This window comes from Callithrix jacchus, chromosome 10 (assembly GCF_049354715.1).
Source record: "Callithrix jacchus isolate 240 chromosome 10, calJac240_pri, whole genome shotgun sequence".
NCBI classification, from domain to species: domain Eukaryota; kingdom Metazoa; phylum Chordata; class Mammalia; order Primates; family Cebidae; genus Callithrix; species Callithrix jacchus.
The window spans coordinates 22068217-22080247 of record NC_133511.1 but is presented as its reverse complement, the minus strand read 5'-3'; the positions used below and the strand labels follow the sequence as shown (position 1 = coordinate 22080247).

The 12031-nt window shown below is 41.1% G+C and overlaps 2 long non-coding RNA genes and 1 other non-coding gene across 4 annotated transcripts in view; 1 reads left to right on the top strand and 2 right to left on the bottom strand.

Annotated features, from left to right (window-relative positions):
• Positions 1 to 266: 266 nt before the first annotated feature.
• LOC118146024 (U4atac minor spliceosomal RNA) lies at positions 267 to 392 on the bottom strand. Its single transcript, XR_004731494.2, has one exon. It is a non-coding gene; the product is annotated as a U4atac minor spliceosomal RNA (small nuclear RNA).
• Positions 393 to 6339: 5947 nt separating this feature from the next.
• LOC108593745 (uncharacterized) overlaps positions 6340 to 12031 on the top strand; it is a 363338-nt gene continuing 357646 nt past the window's right edge. For both annotated transcript variants that reach the window (XR_013523113.1, XR_013523107.1), the window contains exon 1: positions 6340 to 6409. This is a non-coding gene — a long non-coding RNA (uncharacterized LOC108593745). The remainder of the gene's footprint in view (positions 6410 to 12031) is intronic.
• On the bottom strand, positions 6622 to 7506 carry LOC103796058 (uncharacterized). The gene is made up of 2 exons (XR_623722.5): positions 7353 to 7506; positions 6622 to 7045 (listed from the first exon to the last, which is right to left on the bottom strand). It is a non-coding gene; the product is annotated as an uncharacterized LOC103796058 (long non-coding RNA).

Sequence of the window (12031 nt, the reverse complement as noted above, 5' to 3'; positions counted from 1 at the left end):
TTGCCAATATTTTCTCCCATTATGTAACTTGTCTACTGGTTTTCTTACAGTGTCTTTTGAAAGGCAGAATTTGAAAAATTTCAAGTTATCAGTTTTTTCTTGAATAGTTCATAATTTTTTGTCCTATATAAAAAAATCTTTGCTTAACTCAAGATCATGAAGATTTTATCTTATGTTTTACTTTAGGCATTTTATAGTTTTAGATCTAGAAATCTTTTTAAAAATTTTATTTATTTATTTTTTATTGTGGAAAATTGGGTTTTCATTTTTCCAAAAATTGCACCAAAGTAAAGCAAAGTTCTAGTTGATGTGGGTGTGTTGTGAAGGCATTAGCAGTAGTGCCCTCACTACACACTCATTGGACAGTAGCACAACCCCAAGGAAAGAATGGTTACCTCTATAAATCTTTAAATTTATGGCTATAATCCATTTCAAGGTACTTTTAGTGTAGAGTGCAAGGTAAAGTTTAAAGCTTTTTTTTTCTGTTTGTATGTGGATGTCAATTGTTTTAGTGGCTTTTCGCTTTAAAACACTCTCCTACCCCCATTGAAATAACTTGGTTCCTTCAGTGCAAATCATTTGACCGTATATGTGTAGGTCTATTGCTGTTCCCATGGATTGCTATGTCTACGCTTATGCCAATACTTTGTCATACTGACTGATTACTGTAGTTTTATGGTAAGTCTGGAAGTCAGGTTTCTCCAAATTATTTTTCTTTTCCAAAACTGGAAAAGAAAAATAATTTTCTCCCCCTCACCTCTCCTTCCCCTGAATTCTCCTCCCCTCCCCTCCCCTTCCCTTCCCATTCCATTAGATGGAGTATTGCTCTGTCACCCAAACTGGAGTGCAGTGGTGCGATCTCGGCTCTCTGCAACCTCCACCTCCTGGGTTCAAGTGATTCTCCTGCCTCACCCTCCTGAGTAGGTGGGTCTATAGGCACGCGCCACCATGCGGCTAATTTTTTTTTTAGTAGAGATGGGGTTTCATCATGCTGGCCTGGCTGCTCTCAAACTCCTAACCTTGTGATCCACTTGCCTCAGCTTCCCAAAGTGCTGGGATTACAGGCATGAGCCACTGCGCCTGGCACCTATATTTTGTTTTTTCTTGGTGTGTTTTTAGTCTATCCCATTGTTAGTATTTATTAAGTATCTATGTTGTATAAAAGATACAGAAGACAGATTTTTTTATTTACCACCCTATTCATTTCCCAAGGTCCAATTTAAATTTCATTGTCAGCCATACTGCCAAAAGCAATTTACAAATTCAAGGCAATTACCATCAAAATACCACCATCATTCTTCACAGAACTAGAAAAAACAATTCTAAAGTTCATATGGAACAAAAAAAGAGCCTGCAGAGCCAAAGCAAGACTAAGTGAAAGAACAAATCTGGAGACATCACATTACCTAATCTTAAACTACACTATAAGGTCATAGTCACCAAAACAGCATGGTACTGGCATAAAAATAGGCACATAGACCAATGGAACAGAATAGAGAACCCAGAAATAGACCCAAATACTTACAGCCAACTGATTTTCAACAAAGCAAACAAAAACATAAAGTAGGGAAAAGATGCCCTATTCAGCAAATAGTGCTGGGATAATTGGCAAGCCACATGTAGGAGAGTGAAACTGGATCCTCATCTCTCACCTTATATAAAAATCAACATAAGCTGGATCAAGGACTTAAATCTAAGACCTGAAACTATAAAAATTCTAGAAGATAACATCAGAAAACCCCTTCTAGACATTGGCTTAGCCAAGGATTTCATGAACAAGAACCCAAAAGCAAATGCAATAAAAATAAATATAAATACCTGGGACTTAATTAAACTAAAGAGCTTTTGCACAGCAAATGGAACAGTCAGCAGAATAAACAGTAAACCCACAGAGTGGGAGAAAATTTCACCAATCTATACGTCTGACAAAGAACTAATATTCAGAATCTACAACAAACTCAAATTAGCAAGAAAAAAAAATCACATCAAAAAGTAGGCTAAGGACATAATAGACAATTCTCAAAAGAAGATATATATATATATAAATGGCTTACGCACATACGAAAAAAATGCTCAACATCACTAAAGATCAGGGAAATGCAGTGCAAACCAAAACCACAATGTGATGCTACTTTACTCTTGCAAGAATGGCCATAATCACAAAATAAAAAAATAATAGATGTTGGCAGGGATGTGGCAAACAGGGAACACTTCTACGCTGCTGGAGGGAATGTAAACTATGTCCATGTCAACCACTATGGAAAACAGCGTGGATATTCCTTAAAGATCTAAAAGTAGAACTACCGTTTGATCCAGCAATCCCACTGCTGGGTGTCTACCCAAAGGAAAAGAAGTCATTATTTGAAAAAGATACTTGCACACTCACGTTTATAGCAGCATAATTTACAATTGCAAAAATGTGGGATCAACTCAAATGCTCATCAATTAGTGAGTGGATAAACTGTAATATATACACATGTATGTGTGTGTGTGTGTGTGTGTGTGTGTGTGTGTGTGTGTGTGTGTATGTATAATAGAATACTACTTAGCCATAAAAGGAATTAATTAATGGAATTATCAGCAACCTGGATGACATTGGAGACTCTTATTCTTAGTGAAGTATCTCAGGAATGGAAAACTAAACATCGTATATTCTCATTGATAAGTGGTAGCTAAGCTATGAGGATGCAAAGGCATAAAAATGACACAATAGGCTTTGGAGACTCAAGAGGAAAGGGTAGAAAGGGGTTGAGGGATAAAGATAAAATATTACAAATTGGGCAAATTGGGTACAGTGTGCACTGCTTGGGTGATGAGTGCACCAAAGTCTCACAAATCACTACCAAAGAACTTAGTCATGTAACCAACCAAACACCACCTGTTCCCCAATAACCTATGGAAATAAAAATTTTTTAAAAAATTGGCTGATCATGGTGGTTCACGCCTATAATCCCAGCACTTTGGGAGGCTGAGGCAGGCAGATCACCTGAGGTCAGGAATTTTAGACCAGCCTGACCAACATGGCAAAACCTCGTCTCTACTAAAAATACAAAAATTATCAGGGCGTGGTGGTGGGTGTGTGTAGTCCCAGCTACTAAGGATACTGAGGCAGGAGAATCGTTTGAACCTGGAGGCAGAGGTTGTAGTGAGCCAAGATAGCACCATTGCACTCCAGCCTGGGCAACAAGAGTAAAACTCGGTCTCAAAATAAAAATAAAATAAAATAAATAAATCATTTCTATTATGAGCCTGTCTCACCAATCTCTTTTTTTTCTTTCAGAAAGAATATAGACAGCTCTTTGTATATAAATATATTTGAATTTTCCCCTATTATATCCCCTCAAGGCAAGGAAATGTATGTTACTCATGCTTGCATTATGAGCACTTAACATATAGGAGGTTATCAGTAAGGGTTGGTTGGTTGAATTAGCGAATTAATGAAAAGGGTGGCCTACTTTGCCACAAACAAAATTGGAGAACGTACTTGATCTTAAATATCCCTTAAATATCAGGTTCTTCTGGTCTCTGCTATTCTAAGTCTTGTTCTTTTCTCATTTTGCCCTGTTTCCCGGATGATCTCAGTTACCATGACTTGAGTTACCATCTGCCATATGTGAGTCCATCCTGAGTATTTAGTCCAGATCTGTCTCCGGAAAGCCAGACCCGTAATTCTAATTACTTATCAGGAAACACCAGCAGGTGCTTCTGCAGGCACCTCAAACTCAGTTTAGTCTGCCAAATCCACCTACTTCATTCCATCCTCCCTCTCTCCCTTCTTTTTCTCCTTCTCCTCTGATGTTCCCCAAACAGTGAATGACAACATTATCCAGTCAATTGCACAAACACTTGTGTATGGTTAATATAGAGCACATTGCCTGGTGTCTAGTAAGCACTCAATTAATATTTATTGAGTAAATAAATGTCACTTGTTAAAATTTAGGCCAAATCAGTTGAAAATGATAGATTTGGTGATTACATTCAGAAATAACCTTAGCATTAATAGTAAAAAGCTAGAATGAGAATAAGCTCTGGGAATTTCCTGTCTTTCACTTTTGCTGCCTTTGAAACATTAAGCAAGCCAACATCACTCATGAGGTCTAAGATCAGACCTAGAGGCTTATTATTTGTGATCCTCCATAAAACTGTCTGAAATGCTTTCCTTTAGACATATGGGACTCTGTCATTGTGCCTGATCATGGACAGTCTTTATGTACATGCCAAGGTAAATTTTTCTGAGGTAAGTTTAGAGGGATTGAGGACATATCATGTGCTATCTTATTGGGAATCAGGTTGAGAACTAACCTTTCATTCTTCTCTCCTAGGCTAATATTTGAAGCATCAGTTGCAGGGAAACAGCATGGACTTTGGGCTTCACACTGGGGTGAGTCTGAATTCTATCTCCTGAATTTACTAGCTTTGTGATTTTGAACAAGTTATTTAAGTTTCTTGAATCTCACTGTCATCTATAATATGGAGACAATATTATGCATAGCATAGGGTTATTTGAAAGTAAATATAGGCCGGGCACGGTGGCTCAAACCTGTAATCCCAGCACTTTGGGAGGCCGAGGTGGGTGGATCACGAGGTCAAGAGATCGAGACCATCCTGGTCAACATGGTGAACCCCGTCTCTACTAAAATGCAAAAAAAAAAAATTAGCTGGGCACGGTGGCGTGTGCCTGTAATCCCAGCTACTCAGGAGGCCGAGGCAGGAGAATTGCCTGAACCCAGGAGGCGGAGGTTGCGTTGAGCCAAGATCGCGCCTTTGCACTCCAGCCTGGGTAACAAGAGGGAAACTCCGTCTCAAAAAAAAAAAAAAAAAAAGAAAAGAAAAAAAAGAAAGTAAATGTGTAATAAGCTAAGCATAGTCTCTGAAACAAGGCGTGCTCACTAATATGAGCTTCCTTCCCTTCCCTTGTTAGATGTGTAGTGATCTCAAAGTTACTCAGCTCACCTTGTCAGTTTCCTCATCAGTGAATGAAGTAATTATGCTATCCACAGAGTTGATGTGAGGACTGAGTGATAGTGATTTAAAGTGACTATCACCTGATACATAGTGGTTATTTAATCAATACTAGATCCCTTTCTTTCTTCCTTCTCAGTAAGGCATGGGAAATACCTGATTGTATTTTAAGTCTGTCGGAACTTTTAGGTGATCTGGGAAGATATGGACATGGAATATTGTTGGTTTGCTCATATGTGTAACACAATACTGCTCAACAGAAATGACAAAGAGAGATTTGCCATGTTCTCTCTGTGACAGTTGCATGCCCCAGCTGACATCATCAGCTTGGCCTTGGTGTTTTTCATCAGGGTGCATGTAACCAATGGAAAAGGACCAATGCCTGAAAAGTCTCATTGGTTACTTGGAGTGGGATGCCACGTTTTTTTGATTGATGTAAGCATCAGCCAATCCTCATCCACTTGTTAGCAGCATTTCGATTATTAATCAGGCAGCTACTGACTTTGGCTAAATCAAGGTATCTTGCCCACTACTCTGTGGACTACTCTCTATTTCTTCCTCCCTTCATTCTGCACAACGACCACCTCCCTACACCCCAAATATACTAATGCCATTCTGTTGAGAACCGAGTCTATTCTCTTCAAATAACCAGGACGTTGAGGGTTCTGCTGTTCGCAACTACAATAGTTACAAAAACGGCTTGTATTTCTTTAGAAGCACATGACTCTAGTAATGAGGGAGCTAGTAAAACTTCAGTGAGTATGACTTTATAATGATGTGAGTTGGGGAACAGGCATATATGAAGGCCAGTTTCTCTAGCAGGTGCAACATATTGAGATGATAACCATTATAAAAAGCTATTTCCCAGGACAGGCGGGGTAACAGATGAATCTCATCAAATCTCATTGGCTTTACGATTACAGAACCTGTCAGTAATCAGCTTACCTTTAACCAGCTGCCTCAGAAGCCTCCCTGTTTGAAATTCTGTAGGTGTGGAAAGAATGGGGCCAGGTATATGGAGTTTGACTAGTAAGAAGAGGGAGTGGAGGCAGGGAGCGGTGGCCCACGCCTGTAATCCCAGCACTTTAGGAGGCTGAGGCGGGTGGATCACGAGGTTAAGGGATCGAGACCATCCTGGTCAACATGGTGAAACCCCGTCTCTATTAAAAATACAAAAAATTAGCTGGGCATGGTGGCGCGTGCCTGTAATCCCAGCTACTCAGGAGGCTGAGGCAGGAGAATTGCCTGAACCCAGGAGGCGGAGGTTGCCATTAGCCGAGATCGCGCCATTGCACTCCAGCCTGGGTAACAAGAGTGAAACTCCGTCTAAAAAAACAAAAAAAAAAAAAAAAAAGAGGGAGTGGAGCGGAGCCCAGAGGGAGTTGAGCGGAGCCCATGGCAGCGGAGGCCGTAGTGGGAGTTTCCATGTAAGAAACGTTTGGTATCTGTGAGTAAACGATTTATTATCCAAATCTCCCACTCATCTGATAGATTGTTGTTAGCATCTGCGTTATTGCGGGGCTGGGGGGGGGGCGTGGAGGGGGGGAAGACCTTGCTTCCTAGAAAAAAAAATTGATGAGGCAAATACAGGACATTCGAATACAGCAGTGGGAAGGAAAAGAAAGGGGAAAATGCACTTGGCAAGAATTCAGAGAGAGCGAGAGCCAATTGTCTTTATTGAAATGGCATTGAATTACAAACTCAAAGGAGATAGTGGCATATCTTTTAGTAGAGAAAGAAAAAACCATGCTATCCCTACCCAGGAAACAGTGTAGGAAAACAATAACAACAACAACTGTATGCGAGTTTTTTTTTTTTTTAATTTTCTTATCTCCAAACAAAGAGGTCTGTGCTTGCTACTGAAACACCCTATATAGACTGCGCACATACCCTGGTGGTTCTAAATCCCCTTTAAGAGGGTGACTGGACCAGCCACCCCTCTGCCCCCAACCCCTTCTGTTGGAGGCTCTAAGTCTGATGAGTTCCGCCTCTTCTGCCCCAGCAGAGCTGGTTCCCCAAAGCTCCGCAGATGCAGCACGTTTCCAGAACATGCACTTTCGCAATGGGCGGCATCTCTGGCTCTCTGTTAAACGGTCAAAAAGGAGATTCTGGATGAGAACAATTAGAAACTTTACCCTCCAGGCATCTCACAATTATAAACCACGTTCTTATTTTTATAAGGAATTAACTACAGATTGGGTAGTGCTTGTCACGCTTTGAAACATTTCCTGTGTCCTTCTGGCATCACTCTGTTCTTGTTAGAATGCTGGCGCTTCTCACATCCCCACTACCGCGACACCCCCCCCCGCACCCCCCCGCCGGCCCACCTCTGTCTCTCGGTCTCTATATGTATATGTATATATGTATTTTTGGCTTGCCAATTCTCGCACCTTTACATACATTACCCCGTCCTTTCATCTTCAGGATGACCTGAAATGACCTTTTGCTTGGCACGAGACGTGATTCAACTGATAATAAAAGAGTTTGCGGGGAGGGCAGGGGCGGTGGCTGTCTGCGCAGGGCAGAGGAAGAGCCGGGAGGGGGACGGAGAAGGGGGGACCATATCCATTTAAAGACGAATGCTGCTGCTTTTCGCTGTGCTATTTCCTGTAATTAATTTTCCACGTATCACCTATTACAAGGAAATAATATATATATGTTATTATTTTTTAAAGGCATACCACTCTCTTTGTTTAACCCCAGATCCTGGGCTGGTTAGACGCGGCAGTGCGGGAGCTGAGGAGGGAGAGTGGGGGTGGGGGGGCAGGCCGGGGGAGGCTGGGCGTCCCCCCGCAGAGAGGCCCGAGCTCTCCGCCGGAATGTGGGGTCGGAACCCCGCAGCTTTCTTTCTTTCTGCCTGGGTGTTTGCTGCTGGGAGCTTCTTTTCAAAGCCACGGAGCCTGCTAAGTTTCCCGCACACAGTTCCCTTCCATTTTCCATCTGCAGCCTTTGAGGGGTGTGGGCTTTTTCCAAAGCCTTTATTTCTTTGTCATTTTAGGAAGCCTCAATTTTTGCACTGACTCCACAATTCCAAATGGATGCCGATAGCAAGTCTCATCGATCGTCCCCCTCCCCCCTCTTACTTAGGGAGAGAGAAAAAAAAAGAACAAACTATTTATTTGGATACTCAGCGAGGTTGTGGGAGTTGCCACAGCAACAGCTCTGAACCTTGCACAGCAAAAGGTTCTTATTGTAGAGTGTTCTGCCTTCTAAAAGACCTCGTCTTTAAAGAGACACTGCTAGCGATACTATATCAGTTTGGTGTGTGTGTACGTTGACATATCATCGACACCATTTGAAGAGACAAAGGCAAGGGTTTACTTGGGTGGTTCGCGTGATATTTTTAGTCAAGCTCGACCAGATGAGATGTGAGAATAGAAAAATGGACTGTCGAGTCACGTGGGAACCTGAGATTAGAGAACTTCCTGCCCAGAGGCTTGTGAAATGGTAGAAAGTATTCTAAAGGTGTCCCGTCCCTTCTGGAGGTCATAGCCTGCGTGTGAGCTGGTGCGGGTGATTATGCAGGCTTCCTGTCACCCTCTCCTGCACTTGTCGAAGGAAACTTAGACATGAGATAGATGCTCCGAGCTCAGAGAAGTTAGGAACTCAACTTCCTGGGTTCCAGGAAGAACTTCTTTTCCCTGAAATGCCTCATAGGCTGAAAGTTCCATGAAAAGCAAGAGGTTGCTCCACAGTCCCAGTTTCATACCTTCTGGCTTTCCTCGGATACCGTGAAGTCAGTAATTCCTCACAGATAGTAGTATTATTTGCTAGTCACTACAGATAGAAAGGTACGATTAAAGACTGATCCTTAGCACCTGTCTTCAAGGAGTTTTCAGTCAAGAAATGGAACAGGTAAACAGATAAATACAGGGGAGAAGGAGGACTATGGGGCTCCCAGATCCATTACAGCCGCCAGCATGATCCCCATTCATTTCTTAGTTGATGGAATGCCTGACAGAATGCCCGACAGAATGCCCATCAATATCCCTCTCCTTTCCTTTTTCAAAAGTGCCTCCTCATAGGAAAAATTGTCATTCTGGACAGATGGGCGCCAGGAAGCTGGCCTCGAGAGACACATAGTGGAAGGGCACTGCTATCAACTTCAATGAAAATCTCAGCCCAATTTCTGACCTGCTGTAGAAAAGAAAAAAGATTAGTATTACTGAGCACCTTCCATGTGCCATACATGATGTTACTTATTATGCCTATGATAAATAATGCCTATAATAAATAACACGTGTAGTAAATGCTATTTATCACACCTATGGTAAATGCTATTTTACTCCCACAATAAATGCTATTTATTATCCTATTGAATCCTCATGCAGTTTTTTTCTCAATTACCCCAAGGATGGTACATAACTAGTACCATGCTATGTGATAGAAGAGAAACCGATTCCCTTTATACAATGAGTGATTGAAGGCATTAGTCTTAATTCCCTCCCAGAGTCCCTCTTGAGAAAGTTGTGCAGTATCCTAACTTAACAGACGAGGAAACAGAGACTCAGGGAAATTGCTCAAGATCACACAGCTGACAATGGCAACAATGATGGAAATAGGGATGAGAACCTTTCCTTTGTGACTCAAAAATTTATAATATTTTGAGACAGCATGAATAGATTGTTCTATACTTCCATCTGACTATTTAAAAAGTAGAGGCCGGGCACGGTGATTCATGTCTGTAATCCCAGTACTTGGGGAAGCCGAGGTGGGTGTATCACTTGAGGTCAGGAGTTCGAGACTAGCCTGGCCAACATGGCGAAACCCCATCTCTACTAAAAATACAAAAATTAGCTGAATGTGGCAGCACATGCCTGTAATCCCAGCTACTTAGGAGGCTGACGCAGAAGAATCGCTTAAACCTGGGAGGCAGAGGTTGCAGTGAACCAAGAGCAGGACATTGCACTACAGCCTGGACCACAGAGAGAGACTCTTGTCTCAAACAAACAAACAAACAAACAAACAAACAAACAAACAAAACAGAAAGAAAGAATTTTCAGTGACTAACATACTGACTTAAAGAGTTAGTTTGATTGGAAGCTCTACAAAGACAAGAACTGAATCATTTCATTTTCTTCAATAATATCTTTCTTGGAATTATCCTTCCAGTTAGGCCATGATTATTACTAAGAAAGCCATCACTCATAGTGAAGGGAACACCTTGCTTTTAATAACTCAAACCATTGCCACTCATCCTGACCACTTACCATATTTAACCTCACATGACTTTTAAAATCAGACATATCTTCAAAGACTGGAGACATTTGTCACTGAAATCAAAGAACAAGCCTTTAGCTCTAGGGCCATTGCAAAAGAAGAGCTAGCTCTTGCTAGCAATACGGACCTGTGTGACAAAGGTGAGTGCTTCTAAAAGCATCCTAGTCATTTGTAAGAGTTTTTCTATGAACTCCTCTTTTGTAAGTTCTCAGTTCAGACACTGCATCCTTCAGCAAATTACTCAACTCCTCTATTCCTTTTTCTTTTTCTTTTTTCTTTTAAGGTAGGGTCTTGCTCTGTCACCCAGGCTGGAGTACAGTGGCACAATCATGGCTCATTGTAACCTTGAACTCTTGGGCTCAAGTGATTCTCCTGCTTCAGCCTCCTGAGTATGTGTAGCTACAGGCATGCACCACGATGCCTTGCTAATTTTTAAAAGGTTTTTTGTAGAGCCAGGTCTCACTGTGTTGCCAAGGCTGGTCCCAAACTCCTAGCCTGAAGCAGTCTTCCCACCTCAGCCTCCCAACGTGTTGAGATTATTGGCATGAGCCACCTCACCCAGCTGACCCCATTATTCCTTAATTTCACATGAAAAGTGGAGTAATAGTAGCATTTCTGACATAGGATTGTGGAAAGAATTACCATGAGATTAAGCATGTACAGCATTAAGCACAGTATCTGGCCCATATGAAATGCTATTTGTTGTGCTATTATTATATTAATAATTATCACTTTTGTTTATATTAGAATTGATTGATTAAAGTGGATAGTTGGAATTTTATTTTTCATGCCTTGAGTGGACCCTAAGCCATATCGTGAAGCTGATAAGTCTTTTCTTTTTCAATTCTGTTTTTCTCTCACCATGTCACTGCTTCTCTTATTTTCAAACATTCATTTGTCCTGGCACTCCCTTTCTTCCTTCCCTAGCCTGCTCAAACAAAACAAAAAATCTTGTTCAGAAAATGGCTCTGTGATTAATCATTTACACTAGGGATCAGCAAGATTTTTCTAGAAGAGCCAGAGAGTAAGTGTTTTAGGCTTTGCAGGCCTTACAGTCTCTGTTGCAATGCCTCAATTCTGATGTTGCAGTGCAAAAGCAGTCATGGCCAATAAGTGAATGAAGGAATGGGACAGGTTCTGAGAAAACTTTTTGGACACTGAAGTTATTTTAATTTCTTGGAATGTTTACATGTATTGAAATATTATTCTTTTAGTTTTCTCAACCATTTTTAAATATAAAAAACATTCTTTCCTGTATTGCTGTATATTTTGCTGACTCCCAAAGTGTACTTGACCATGAGTTCAATCACTATGACATGCTCGGGAATATTGCATCTTATGTTTTCAAGTTCCAGAAGAATATGCAGGAAACACTGCTTTGAGGGCAGTGCTAATGGCAGCCTCCTCCCTTGGCTCTCTTTGGAAAGGAAACCTGGCAGAATGTAACCCAGGTTGGCCAACTGAAGATATTAATTTACTGGAAAACGTCCAGGTATCTGGGAAGAGGCAGCAAAAAGAGCACTATATGTGATGTCAAACTTGGCTTCAATCAAATTTGGATTCTAACACTTTAGTGGTGTTTGGATTTGGGCAAGTCACTTAAAGTCTTTACACTTCAATTTTCCTAACTATACAAGTAGAAATAATAATGCCTGTCTTGAAGAATTAGTATAAGGCTGAATTATGTATAGTCACTCTATGTGACAATATATATTAAGAGGATGATAATTACAACATGGGAGACATTTCATAAATGCTCCAAGGGTATTAACAGGCACTCAGCTCATGTTTCCTTTAATCATTTATTGGTGGGGGAAGGAGGGTTCAATCTTGGCTGTTTTGAAATTCA